Raw genomic sequence first — 15,743 nt, 5'->3', positions numbered from 1 at the left:
CCCGTGTTGTTAAAAACACCTTTTCACTTGCGAAATTCTGAATCGCTTGAAACTCAAAGTAAGACAAGTTGCACAGAACTGTGTTTGCATTTTGTTAGAAGAAAAACATGTGGCCTATAGAGCACACATGATCCTTAGAGGAAGGTGAGGAGACGTTTTGAATAGTTCCTGACCAGATGGATGTTCTTAGGGTCAACTGGACATGTGAGAGTTGATGGACCATGAATCCTCTTGTGCCAAACATTCAGAAGTTTGTTCAGCAAGATTGGACCAGTTTTGCTAGCTCACATTTTATTGCTCCGATTGAGTAAGATCAAGCTCAAGATAATGTTATAGAGATGTAAATTGGCCTCAGAGGACATTCTTCCAAACATTGTTATTAATATTGTTTCAGCGGTGGTGTGAAATAGATATAAATATAGCAGACAGATTGCTATGTTCTGACTGTCAAGCATTTTGCTCGAGTTGTATTCCAATCCGCCAACATACTTTTCTCCTTTGCTATCCTATGATTGTGACTGGTAGTTATTTAACAGGGACGTTTCTGCCTGACAAGATGGCCATGGCAGCATATTTTTGTGCACATGTGAGATAAAAAAAGAAATTACTTATGTATTAGTAGCAGATACAGAACAATCATCAACTGTCCAAGCATTTTTTGCAATATGATCCGCAAGGCCACACTACTGGGGGACAGTGATTGGATCACGGTCTGAGTGTGAAAGTTTTCTGCGAGTCAGGACTGTGATTATCTTTATTTTTAGGGGTGTTCTGGCATCATATCTGGCCAAGGCTGCTGCACTTACGGTTGGAGACATTTCAGGGCTACACAGATCCTATTTTAGAGGACATTCAATATCTAACTGTCTTTCCAATGACTTCTGGGAAAGACTTTTTGTATATGGAGAGATTTTTGGCTTCTTATTTAAAATTCTGATGCAATCTCTTATGGAAATTTGAATTAATTGCAAAGCACATTTCTTTAAGGGAGAGTTCACATCAGATATTCAAGTTCTGTCATTATTTACCCTTTCTTTTTTAAAAACACCTCCTTTTTTGTTCCACAGGAACAAAAGATCAAACTGCTCTTTTCTGTACAATGAAAAGTAAATAGTAACCAGGGGCTGTCATGTTCCAAAAAGAGAGAGAGTGAGGGAAAAAAAAAGTTTTCCATATAACTTAAATATGTATGCTGTATGGTGATCGTGTGAGGAATAGATTAAATTGTACAGCTTTGGCCACAATTCCCTTTCATTGTTAATTTCTAGATAAATTAATAATAATTTGCACAAGAATAATACATTAATTTAATTATTACAACTTAATAGCTGGATCCTTAATGTTTAGGTAACAGATTATGTCACTTATTTTAATGAGCTAGCTTAACCTATACGCAGAAATACTATCTACCCTATTATTATTTTAACTCATTACTATAAAGTTTACTAGAACTATGTGAATAATAAATCTAAGACAATAATAATGCCTAATAAAATTTGAGAGCGGGAGTCTTTTAGAACTGAGGTGCTGAAGGGGTCCCGTAAAGCAGTATTTACTCTTCACCCATCATGCACTATTCATTAAAATGCTCATCTCTCTGTCTCTATGGTAACACAATTCTCTGAGATGCTGCGTAGAGAGTGTGAGATGGAGTGTGTTTGTATATGTGCATTCCTTTGTGTGTGTGTTAATTGTACTTGCGCTCATTTTCTGAATGTCTGTGACAGATTATCACAGATGGAACATTTTGGACGTCACCTTAAGCAAGCCTGAAGCATTTTCTTTACCATAGCACTGATTCACTGAATAATTCATCACAGACAGGTGAGACTTGCCCTTCTCTTCATCTCTTCAGCCTTTCTTCTTTTCTGACACAAGAAGATCTCATTGGGTTTCTTATACGCAGGGAAACTTATATTTAATTATGATTCCCTCGATTAGGCAGTCTATATGGATATATGATTGATGGTATCTTTACAATGTAACGTGAAAGGTACTTTGCCAGCAAGACAGACAAAAAATCATGCCCACATTAAAATATGATTCATCTATGAATAAAATAATGTTTATCCTTAATGTTTACCAGCCACATCAGTGGGTAGTAAGCACATTAAAGCCATAAAAGCACTTAGTAATGGGAGTAATTGAAAGTCTGCAAGCTGTGCTACGCAATAACAGCTTTTGTATGTGTGTGTGTCTGTGTGTGTGTGTGTGGTCTGCAGTGTTTGGCAAAGCTCACTTTGTTCAGCGTGACCACTCTAACAGGCATGGCAGACCTGATGGACACTACGATCTCCTAAATGTGGTCCAGCAAAGGTCAAAACTCAAAGGAATTCACATATTTAAAAGGATTAGGAACGTCTGTTAAAAAACAAACAAACAAAAGCCACATTTCTAATATTGCTTCATGTTGTTTATCAAGTGTTATTTAGTTTATGTCGAATTCACAACAGATGTGTATAAATTCATTCCATGATTTGTCCAGATTTGTTCCATGTGATTAGTTACTTTAAATATTGGCCTAATTTTCAAATGAGAATCAGAACACAAAAATTAGTGAGTGAACTCAGCAGATTGCATTGTTTTAATTTTTTAATTTTATTTTTTTTCCCACAGGGATGAAAAATTACAAGGATTTCCCATTTTACATAGTCAAACTATCCAAAGTAATTTTTCACATGCTGTTGTAATGCTGCTTTACGTTTAGAGTGAGCTTTGCATCTGTGGATAAAATCATGTTAACTAGTCCCAGTTGGGTCACAGACATTAACACATGCAGGTGCACATATGTTCAATACCAGCCATTGGCACAGACCTGTCAACTCTCTCACTCTCTGTCTGAGGCTGAGGTTAAAACCTTCTGTTGCTGCATTAATATTGAAAGGACCCCCCTTAGCAGTTGGTCACATGTGAAGCTCCTCAGATATAAAGCCAAAGGGTGAGATGATCCACCCCCAGCCAATCCCTTTACACTTTCCCCTATAGTGCAGTTTAGGGCAGTGTTTCCCAACTACTGTGCCACGGCAGGCTGTAAGGTGTGCTGGGGAAAATTAACACAAACTTCCTTATCTCTATTATATATCATTGTTTTTATTTTAAATCAGTGCTGTTGGTCATCGTTATGTTTGTTTGTTGGTTTTACAAATATTTAACCAATGAAAAGCATTCAAAAGAGCTTGTGACTAAACCTCGTAGCACCATTGGATCCTCAAATTGTCAGTCAAATTTCATAACTCCACCCCGCATCTATTCACAATGAAGTTTGAAAACAGGCGTCTACTTCTTCGCAATGCAAGGGTAAATCAAGAACTGATATTTGAACAAGTACAGGATTTCCTTTACTCAAGAAACACTGTCTATGAAGGCTAATGCTTTTCTGTGTTTAAAGAGCAGAGAAGAGTATTAGCATTTGCTGACTAGTTGTAGCAAACACACTTTTGTATGTTTCAAATATCTTGTGCATAGCGGTTCATCTTTTATATCGTGAGATTTTGGCCAAATATATAAAAACAAGAGAAACTGAGTGCCCATATAGCTACAGTGAACTTTATAACCTGCCAACAGATGAAAACATGATGCTTTTAATTTACTGCCTCAGCTGCGGCTGTACTAATGATGGACAAACAAAGATCTCCATCATTCGGTCGTTTTTTCCTGTGTTTGAAATTAATCCTCTAATCATATCATTGAGTTTGTTTACATGTCAAAAATCTGCTCATTATAAAAGTCCTGTCAACATAAGTCAAAATTAGTTTTGAAATTGACATGTTTTTCAGGTTTTGAGTTAAAAACATAAACACATACGCACTCAAGACTTGAATAACCCACCAGAATGTCTGCAAAGGAGAACAAAATTTGAGTAGTGGGCAATGGCTTCTTTTACCTGCTAAAAGAACACAGTTTAAGATGTTTACATGAGCTTACATGTTGTTGGGTATTAAGCATAATCATAAACATACTCCTTGAAAAGTTGGGAGGATGTTCCTTCCACATCTGTGCTTTGTTTTTTCAAACATCTATGCTGCAGATGGTGAGATGGTTGTATTTCTAGCCAAACAAATGTTTCATAACACCTTTTTTAGGCTATGGTATGTATAATGTATATTGCCATGCTGCTAATGGGGCAGAAGTCTGCTATGACGCTAGTGAGGGCTAATGGGAGTAGACAGCAGAGAGCTGCCTGATGTCCTCAGTGGCCAAGAGCAGTCGGCTCACATTTACACTGATGACAGCTGATTAGAGGAGCACCAACCTCTGACTGACAGAGAAACAGAGAGGAAGAGGGAGAGAGACATAGATAGTTCTTTGATTTCTTCATGAGTGACTCATTTTCATGTTGGAGCATCAGTTTTAATTAACACTGTGGCGCTGCATGTTCCTCTTTGCAGTTTGAAGTCAGTCAAAATAACTGCAACCTACCTAGTGCATGAGGAATAATCACAAATATATTTTTGATGCATTACTTTTTTTTCTTTTTTTTATCCTGGTCTTTAAGCTCAAACTCAGTATTTCCACTTATGCTGTAAATGAATTAGTCCAAATCATGGTAAGTTTTACTCCACACTGATTTGTAATTATTGTGCCTTTTATAGATAAAAGCATGTTTGATGTAGATAAAACAAACTTTAATTTATTTAAAACTCAGCCCATTAGGACTCCCCCGTCTCTCTCTCACACACACAAATACTTTTGAACGCCTGTTATCAGCTTCAGTTCATAAGCAGGTCCTATCAGTGTATCACATTTCCCATAGTGTTGTTTGAGACCTGACAGAATAAAATCCCTTAGGACCGTGAGCAGAGGTATCAGACATGCACTCACAGAGATAGACACACACACACATGCACACAAATGCACCGAGGGATAGTTAACGAGGTATATATCACCACTGCACAAACTATTTATTTCGCTCAGCACAACCTTAAGATCTTGTGTGTTTTGTCCCAGGACATTTTCATATAAACTCTCAGAAGAGTGTGTACTAAAGCTGAAATCTCATATTCAGGATTGGGGGGAACGAATGTAATATTTAAAGAATTAGCTATATTTAAAAAAGCCCTTAAGTTGACTAAAAATCTGAATGTTGATGAAATACATCACTGTCACATTTCTATGGTGGTTACAGCCTTTGTCTATAGACTCTTTAAAAAGGCCATTAGCATAGGATACGATGGTCTCTGCACACTGCACCAAACTCGATTAGACATGAGACAGGTCAATAGAAATCTTCATGTGTATACTTTTAAATTATTATTTATAATTGTTTATTTGATCATCTGATCATAGGTGGCACATCCTCAAGATTTAAGAATGTTGGGTGGCCAAAAAACACTGAGACATCTTTATGTTCCACAGAAAATGTTTGTGAACTATCCCTTTAGCAGCTGGAGACTTCAGTTTTGTTGCTACGTTTTCCAATTCAGATAGAGAGAGAGAGAGAGAGAGAGAGAGAGAGAGAGAGAGAGAGAGAGAGAGAGAGAGAGAAGGTAACGTTGAGAATGTGTGAAGCGACAAATGCACCTCACGCATCAGCTAATGCCAAATTAAAGGTGTAAATTAAATTTCTAGTCATAAATTACTGAAGAAGTGCTTTGAGAGAACCTTGTCAGTATTACAGCACAGTGCTTGAAGCTAAGTCTTGGTTGAGATTTTGGTGTTCAGATATAAAAGAACCATTTTTTTTGGAGTAAGACACATTCCATCTAGAATGTTTTGACATGTGGAGAACAGAATATTTTGTTTTTCAAGATTCTTCAAGATTGTTCTTTAAAACTTTTGACTGACATCTCACTGTCTGTCAAAGCCTGACCCGCACACCTATTTTAATGAGATCCATACCATGATGGTTATCCAGCATTATCACAAATAAAAACCATATGCATGTGTTCAGTTCTACGAAGTCTTCTTTCAAAGAGATTCTTTTGAAGACATACTGTGCCATTTTAAATAATAAAGTATATAAAGTTCATGTATATACAGTTCAGTAGAGACTTAACTTGAAATATAATATTTGCAACATTGTAAAAGTCTTTACTGTCACTTTAGATCTATTTAATGCCATTTTGCTGAATAATTTTGAGTGTATGTATATATTAAACATTGACAAATTGTTATACTAGTGTCATGATTTATGAACAGTGAGAAGTTGTGTGCATATTTATAACATATTACCTCGTCAATCAAACGCTCATCAGTGTAAAATGTTGTGTCTCATTAGTACCTCATTTGTCTGATTGAAAATTAGCATGTCAAGTTGTGAGTGCCCCCCCCCCCAGCAGCGTCTTACCTGAGCCTTATGCAAACACTGTCTTGTGACTCTGTGCTAATGGATGAATTTAATTTAACATGCGGTTAAAATTAGAACTGAGCATTCTAACTAAATATTTATGATTCAGAGTACATGAGTAATGAGCATGAGGTCACATGAGGTTACAGTTCCCGAACTTTTCAGCTCATGCAGCAGAAATGTTGCTCAGGTATGGAGGTTTTAATTGACTCATTTTGGGAAAAGGTTACCAGGTTAACCATTCAGATCATTTGGTTCCTGCTGAATTTGCTTTTTTGAAGATTATATTATACGTCTTGTTTAAAGGACATGCATACAATATGCATGCTATGCAGAGGTTATGCGTTTAATTGGAAGGTACAGACTCTGGGTACAGGTACAGAGAAGGTACAGAGTCTGGGAAAAGATAAGTCTGCTTCATATTTTATTATATTGTTTAAGATCATATTATGTTTTGATAATTGTCTTGTTTTGCTGCATATAAAACCTAAAAGCTGTTTCTTTTATAAAATGTCATCAATCAACTTTCACATCGCTACTTTTTTTGTGATTGTACAAATGATTGTAAATTTGCAGACTTATTTAATTAGTACTTTTTGAATATCTTTATAATACAGGCAAATTCTGCTATTAATTGTTTTGGTTTCAGACAACAATTTAATGCTAGATTATAATGTCCTGATGACAAGTGAATATGTTTTTGTAATAGGGCTTGAAAAAACAAAACATTGAATTATTATTTTTATTAAAATCTTAATTTCTTTATTAGAAAATCTAATTATTATTGTTATTATAATATTAATAATAATTCTTATTTAAAAGGGTTTCATTTTATAATGTTTAACATTTGCTGCTATAAAGAAATTTTTATTTTTTGTAATAAATAATAATTGATCATTTTTTTATCGATATTATTCTATAATAATATCAAATGTGGTCACACTTTATTTTAGGGTCCAATTCACACTATTAACTAACCATTAACTATAACTTTTGCTCAATTAACTCCTTATTATCCTCAATTAACTGATGCTTACTTATAGTTTATAAGGTAATTGTTAAGTTTAGGGAATTGGGTAGGATTATAGATGTCATGCATTATATGTACTTTATAAGCACTAATAAACAGCCAATATGTTAATAATAGACATGCTAATAAGCAGCTAGCTATCAGTATGAATTGGACCCTATACTAAAGTGTTACCTGATAAAAGGGGTTTTTACATTTAACAGTTGGGGTAAAACAGCAAAGCAGCTTGTTATTCTAAGAAAGCAGGATTGAGGCAGATTTAATCTTTATGGGAAAGGACCTGCTGTTATTTGGCTCTTAAGAATGAATAATTGCTGCTATAATCAATGTTTCTTTGACTGGCCGTGCAGTGAGGTTTATATAGACCCGTAGCTGCAGAAATCACTTGGGTTTTGTTACTTAAGGAGGTTAAAGATGTGGAGCACGCTGCAGCCAATCACAGACATTCCTCAAGGATTAATAAAAGGGCAGCTGTGACATCACTGTAAGATCAGAGCCACATGTTGTGTTTATTGGTGTTTAATCTGACCACAGTGAGTGTGCACATGCACACATGCACAAGATACCTCATACTAAGCGCTGACATCTGGGTAAGAGATAGTGGGTCTCTTGAAAACATGCATCCTGTTGGAAATTCCTGGAGCAGATGTGTGAACATAGTCATGTTTTTTATTACATTAAACAAGATGGAAATCCAACACTGCTGCCATTCTTCTCTCCTACCATTTGTTGTTTTTTCCTTAAATCTTATATTATAGAGAGTTATATAATTGTATTTGTGGCATCCATACTAATTTTTTTTAAGTTGATTTTGAATGTTGCCCTTGTGCTTAATGGATGTGCTGATGTTACAGATGAATCATTTGTGTCATGCAAGAATTTCCTAGCTTCTTGGATTTTACTTTGAACACTTTTAGGGCTTTAGAATATTTTTGTGTTTTTTCTTTTAAAAATTGTGTATTTGCTTAATTGATATCCCCTGAAAACATTTATTCATTTATTGTATGTTTTTAACGAAAGCACTCTCATGCAATTTATTGCAGGTTTAACACAGTGAGAGAATATGACACAGACCAAGGTAAAATTTCAGAAGAGAATGAAACAGAAAAAAAGAAATTCTCCTCAGAAAACCTCTAAATCAGTCTTATTTTACTTTGGTTAAATTAAAATTTGAAATGCTCAAATTGGATCAATTGGTCAAAAAAGTGCAGAGAACCCTTCTATTTTTTTTTTATTCTGAGCTTTTATGGCATTTCTGTCATGCTCATCCTCATGTCCACCTCAGGAAAAAGGATTAACTGTTATTAATTCAGGGGGATTTAAACATGTTCAGAATGTTCAGGCTCAGTGATTCAGGGCTTTATGTGCCAGTCGCTCTCGCTGGCCTAAATCTGAGGGCAACTGTGCCAATGTGACTATGTCAGCTTCTCTGACCATTAATCAGCATATTCATTAAAAAAAATCAGAAAAATAATTTTCTACATTGATAATAAGAAATTTCCCACCAGATAATTTCTGAAAGATCAGGTTAGACTTAAATAAATGCAGCCTTGATGAGGATGATAGACTTTAGAAAAATTATCTATACACTCTCTTATATATGTTAAACGGAGAGTTAGACAATGTTGCTCCTTTTGTATTCCATGAGAGATACAAGTCACATGGGTTTGCATGAAAGCAAAAAAAAAAAAAAATCACACTTTTAATTTTTAGGTTGGCTATTTCTTTGAATGGGAGGCAACAGGAGTTTGTAGCCTATAGACAATTCAGAAAGCCTTTCTCTTTTGTATCCAGCAGACTGCAACACTGTATCTCAAATCTGCGGTGACCCACATCAGTAGTTTCTGCATTTCTCATTGTATTCATCTAATCCCAAGTGAATTAGATCTAGCGAGTCCAGAACTTGGATCATTCTTTTCCATCCCCCGAAAAGACCCACAGAACCATATTTTTCTTATTCTAAAACCATCACCTCCACTCCAGTAGAATCCTTCATGTCTTCAGCCTATTTCCTTGGTCACTAGAGCTTTAGATTTAGTATATTCAGTACATAGTTCAGATTTGGAGCATGTCTCCTCAGCGTTCACCGGGCTAGTCGTTCATATATGGGCCATCTGTGGTTTTCTGGGGCGACGGGTAGGAGTTTGAGGTGGGTTTTATTCAGCCAACTCTGACAAGACGATGGTTACACAACCCTGCTGGCTGTGGGATGTGAGAAGAGAGGCTCTTTCAGACGGGGGGCATTTGAAATGAAACCATTGTTGTTATTCGTGGGACACCTCAGTTTGTAACAGCCATAATTACATCCATATGTGACCACTGCAGGGAAGCTCATACCCTCAGCCCTGGGAAAAAGGAAAATCCACTGACGCTCAGTCTATTGTTACTGTATTTACTGTAAAAAGGATAGTAGGTCACTCAGAAAATCGAAAACCAACCATAGACGAAACATTGTTTAAACACGACTGCTTTTCTGAGGTGACAAATCGGAAACATGCATAAGCCTTTAGTAAAACTTTCTCCCCCTCTCCCTTAAAACCACAGTGTTGGTTGCTTCAGTTCAGGATCTGGAAAAGATCAGGGACAAGCAGACTATCATCTTTTAAGCTACTTGTTCCAAAGATTGACAGATTGATCTTTCAAGCACAGCAGTCTGGCTTTCTATAACTCAAAACAGATCCGATAATGCTGGCCTGCTAAAAAGACTAGATTCATTATGGTTTGGTGCTGTTAACAGAATAATTGACCTAAAAATTAAAATTTTCAAAAATATTTTACCAACCCAGAGGTCATCCAAGATGTAAATGAGTTTTCTTTTTCATCAGAATGGATTTGGAGAAATGTAGAATTACATCACTTGCTCACCAATGGATCCTCTGCAGTGAATGGGTGTCATCAGAATGATAGCCCAAACAGCTGATAAAAACATCACAATAATACACAAGAAATCCACACAAATCCAGTCCATCAATTAACATCTTATAAAGTACAAATCTGCATGTCCGAAGAAACAAGTCCAGCATTAAGAGGTTTTTAAGTTTTAACTTCAAACCATTGCAAGTAATGCTAAATTCCTCCAAATCTCATATATCTACTGGATGGCCTGAGACTGAGTATACAGTCGTGGCCAAAAGTTTTGAGAATTACATAAATATTGGAAATTGGAAAAGTTGCTGCTTAAGTTTTTATAATAGCAATTTGCATATACTCCAGAATGTTATGAAGAGTGATCAGATGAATTGCATAGTCCTTCTTTGCCATGAAAATTAACTTAATCCCAAAAAAACCTTTCTACTGCATTTCATTGCTGTCATTAAAGGACCTGCTGAGATCATTTCAGTAATCGTCTTGTTAACTAAGGTGAGAATGTTGACGAGCACAAGGCTGGAGATCATTACGTCAGGCTGATTGGGTTAGAATGGCAGACTTGACATGTTAAAAGGAGGGTGATGCTTGAAATCATTGTTCTTCCATTGTTAACCATGGTGACCTGCAAAGAAACGCGTGCAGCCATCATTGCGTTGTATAAAAATGGCTTCAAGGATATTGTGGCTACTAAGATTGTACCTAAATCAAAAATTTATAGGATCATCAAGAACTTCAAGGAAAGAGGTTCAATTCTTGTAAAGAAGGCTTTAGGGCATCCAAGAAAGTCCAGCAAGCATCAGGATCGTCTCCTAAAGAGGATTCAGCTGCGGGATCGGAGTGTCACCAGCAGTGTTGGGGAGTAACTAGTTACATGTAACGGCGTTATGTAATTTAATTACAAAATTATTGTAACTGTAATTAGTTACAGTTACTACGAAAAAATGAGTAATTAAATTACAGTTACTTATGAAATTTTTAACGATTACAAAGGGGATTACATTTGAATATTTACACACATCCACATACAGATTTAACTGATTTATTTCCCAAATTGCACTGACTATTCTGAGACATACCGCCCTAATAATTTCCGGGATGCGGAAATACAGTCTGGTTCGTAGAATCCAGTCATAAAAACGAAATGCCTAACGTGGACGGAATATGCCACATTTTGGATGACTAAATCAAAAGTAGGTCAGTACACTTGAATCAAAACATGACATCGACTAGTGTATGTGAATATTAAGCTCCAAAAATGCAATATATGACTTGCACATTCTGCGTGTCTGTGGAAATCAGGCGCGGACTGGACACCGGGAGAACCGGGACAATTCCCGGTGGCCTGGCAGCCGATTTTGCCCCACTATTTAATATCATTATTGTATACTAAAGCGATCATTTGCGAATCCGCCATTTGATAATTAAATCTCTAATAAGTCATGAATTGTTAGTCATGACTCGCGCGCCTCCGCCAAACGGTTTGGATCAGACTCCGAGTAATCAATGCCAGAGAGAGAGAGAGAGAGAGAGAGAGAGAGAGAGAGAGAGAGAGAGAGAGAGAGAGAGAGAGAGAGAGAGAGGGAGGGAGAGGGAGAGAGAGAGAGAGAGAGAGAGAGAGAGGGAGAGGGAGAGAGAGAGAGAGTGAGGGAGGGAGAGAGAGTGAGGGAGGGAGAGAAAGAGAGAGAGAGAGAGAGAGAGAGAGAGAGAGTCAGAGAGAGAGAGAGAGAGAGACACAGAGAGAGAGGGAGAGAGAGAGAGAGTCAGAGAGAGAGAGAGAGAGAGACAGAGAGAGAGAGAGAGAGTGGACTGCTGGAGCAGAGAAGCAGAACATCTGTTCAGGGTTTCAGGTCAGTTTCATCTGTAAAGATGCTTTTTGTCTTAGTTTTTTATTTAATTAATCAAGCAGCAGCACGTTGCTCATCAGTCATCACTCAAAATACTATATAAAGGACATCATTATTATCTGTTGTAATGTTACAGTAGTAATTTAGCTGAAAAAAATCAGATTTTTTTTAATAGGTTAAGGGGGAGCTACGACAGACAACAACACAACCCTTACGAAAATTAACATTTTAATATTTAACTATAAATCCAGAGAAAATGGTTACTATTGTTTAACTGTGGTAACCAAAAATGTAAAATTATTTTACAAATGTATTTATTTAAAAATAAATACAAATCCATTTGCAAAAAAACAAAAAAAACAAGGTTATTTTACTTTTATATAGGCTAATAAAAGCATGGTTAATTTTTGTAAGGGAAAAACATGACTCATGTACAGTATTAGGATTTTTCTATAAAGATATTGTAGTATTGTAGAGTATTGTATTGTATTGTAAAGTATAGTTTTGTTCAATCTTGAGTATTAAAGTCACGAGAGAGATGGATAACAGGGCAAAATAAAGAGACTGAAGAGAAAAATGGAAGTGAAGGTGCAGTTCAGGAGAGAACTTTTAATTATTTTGCATGTCCCCAAATTAAAGATTTAAACCTTTTTTTATGTCAGGTCCATACAAAAAATAGTTTTGTCCATGAATTTGTTTGTATGAGTTTGAATTTTCCAGTCTGAATTTTTTTCCCAGTCCTTCCCTCCTGTAAATTAATGGCAAAGACATGGTTTCATACACATAGGCCTACTGAAGCTCGCAGTGTTTTCAACCTCTGCTGCCTCAATATAGGAGTACACGAGCACATAAACATAATTTCTAGAACTGCTCTGTGTCACTTCATGTGCATTTTACTTATTTTGAGAAAACTATCATCATATACAGACAGCAGTTTAAAAAAAACACCAATGTTTCAGGAGTTTATTACACAGAATACGTCACATGCTTATTAGATAACTGTATTTAAGTTGATGTATATGCTTTTATTTATTATTCTTTATTTTTCACAAATTTAGAAAAGTAATCAAAAAGTACTCAAAAGTAATTAGTTACATTACTTTAATAAAGTAATTGAAAAAGTTACACTACTATTACATTTTAAACAGGGTAACTTGTAATCTGTAACCTATTACATTTCCAAAGTAACCTTCCCAACACTGGTCACCAGTGCAGAGCTTGCTCAGGAATGGCAGCAGGCAGGTGTGAGCGCATCTGCACGCACAGTGAGGCGAAGACTTTTGGAAGATGGCCTGGTGTCAAGAAGGGCAGCAAAGAAGCCACTTCTCTCCAAAAAAACATCAGGGACAGATTGATCTTTTGCAGAAAGTATAGTGAATGGACTGCTGAGGACTGGGGCAAAGTCATATTCTCAGATCAAGCCCCTTTCCGATTGTTTGGGGCATCTGGAAAAAGGCTTGTCCGGAGAAGAAAAGGTGAGCGCTACCATCAGTCCTGTTGTCACCTAGAGACCAACGTTACATAAAATAAATCAGGTCCCAGCCACAGAAACAAAACAGACAAAACCCGTGACATTTTCCCCCCACTTTTCTAGTGGTCGTCCCGACACTATCTATATGTGCCCGTACCTGGTTGGGGGCTGACCCCTGGTGGATCTTTGTGACCGCCTTACTGCCCCACTTGTTGGACTCACAGGGAGGCTTGGCAGACAGGGCATGGTTTCAGGCTGTATTATATGCTCCGATTCACCCATCAGTTCTTTGGTCAACAGGCTTGGGGTCTGTGCCGTTGGGTCTACTCCACTAGCTGCAGTCAGCAGATCTCTCTCTGGGTTCGGTATGACTGAAGTGGTGGTGGGCATATGGCCAGTCAGCTGTTGCTGATGGGTGAGTGGAGTGACCATGGTCGGATACCAGGACATGGCCTGTGGTCGGCTTGTAGACGGTTCCTCTTCTGAGGGCTCCTCTCTTGGCATGTTAATGGGGCAACAGCGCAGGTTATTGCGGTGAATGGTCTTAGAGGGGCCATCATGACCTTCTGGATGAATTACATAGGCCGGTCGATCAGCTCGAGGTCGGGCTACCACCACCCAAACATCCGGACCCCAACGCGGTGCCAGCTTGCCCTTTGCACGCCTGCGGAAATTCCTTGGGAGGACTCGTTCCCCTGGCAGAAGCGTATCCACTTTGGCCCGTCGGTCATACCTTTGCTGGTCCTTTTGTTGTTGCCTCTCGGCATTTGCCTTCACCACGTTGTAGGCTTGTGTCAGAGTTCTGTAGTGTTGTTTCACCCAATCCGACAAAGAATATCTTGGTATGGGAGGGGATGAGGTTATGACCCAGTCCACTGGGAGGCGTGCATGTCGACCGAAGACGATGGAATGAGGGGTCATACCAGTGGAACCATGGGTGGTGTTATTATAAGCCTGTAGTAATGCAGGGAGACTCTGTGGCCAGTGGTTCTGATCAGCTTCTGAAAGAGAACTAAGGAGAGACAGCAAAGTTTGATTGAACCTCTCGCACGCACCGTTACCTTGAGGATGGTAAGGGGTGGTTCGGGACTGTTTGCATCCATACAACTGGCACAGTTGTTCCATTACTGCTGACTGAAAGGCCCCCCCACGGTCAGAGAGGATCCTTTCTGGGCACCCCACAACCTGGATCAAGGCACTGTACAGGGCTTTGGCTGTAGAGGTTGCTGACTGGTCCTTTGTGGGTACTGCAAAGGCATACTTAGAGAAAAGGTCAGTCATGACTGGAATATAAGGGAAAGGGTCCCCGGGTCTTCCCAGAGAGGGATAGTCTATTCCCAATACCTCAAAAGGGTAGGATGTGGAAATGGGTGCCAGGGGAGCTCTTACCTCAGGTCCAGGCTTCTGCCGGAGACAACGAGGACAGGTCGCCGTCCAAGTCTCCACGCTCTTCAGCATGCTGGGCCAATAGAACCGTCTCCTCAGAACTGACCAGACCTTCTCTGCTCCTTGATGGCCCAAGCTTTCATGATATTGTTGCCATAGCTCTCGTGCTTCCTGCTCCGGGATCAACACTTGCCAGTATATCTCACCAGTCCTTGGGTCGGTGCATCAGCGTTGCACTTGGTTGCCATGAATTACAATACGTTCCCACTCACGCAGGAGTTGCTTTACATATTGAGGAGCCCCTTTTTGTTCATGAGGTGGTGGAAGTTTGTTTACAGATTTCCAGGTCCACAGGAGCTGCAGCCCTGGGTCCTGAAACTGGCAATTGTACCACCGGTCCGGAGTCTGGTGAATGTCCTCCACAGGATGGACCGAATCAGCTGGTTCAGCCACCACCCTTACCACAGCTTCGACACACTCACCTGGCAACCTGGAAAGGGCATCAGCATTTTTATTAGTTCTACCAGGGCGAAACTTGATGGTATACCGATAGTTGGCCAGCTGGTTCACCCAACGTTGCTCCACAGCTCCCAGGTTGCCAGTGGCTAAGTGTACAAGCGGACTGTTGTCTGTAAAAACGTCAATGGTGGCCCCCCACAGATAATCCTTAAACTTCTCTGTTATGGCCCATTTCAGAGCCAAAAGTTTGAGTTTGAATGAGCTGTAATTTTGGTCGTTTCTTTCTGAGAGGTGCAAACTCCGACTGGCAAAAGCGATGACTCTTTCTTGTCCATCCTGTTCTTGGGCCAGTACTGCTCCCAAGCCCTCCAGGCTGGCATCAGTAAACAGTCTAAAGGG

Source organism: Carassius carassius, chromosome 17, assembly GCF_963082965.1.
Source record: "Carassius carassius chromosome 17, fCarCar2.1, whole genome shotgun sequence".
NCBI classification, from domain to species: Eukaryota; Metazoa; Chordata; class Actinopteri; order Cypriniformes; family Cyprinidae; genus Carassius; species Carassius carassius.
This window is presented reverse-complemented; position numbering follows the sequence as displayed.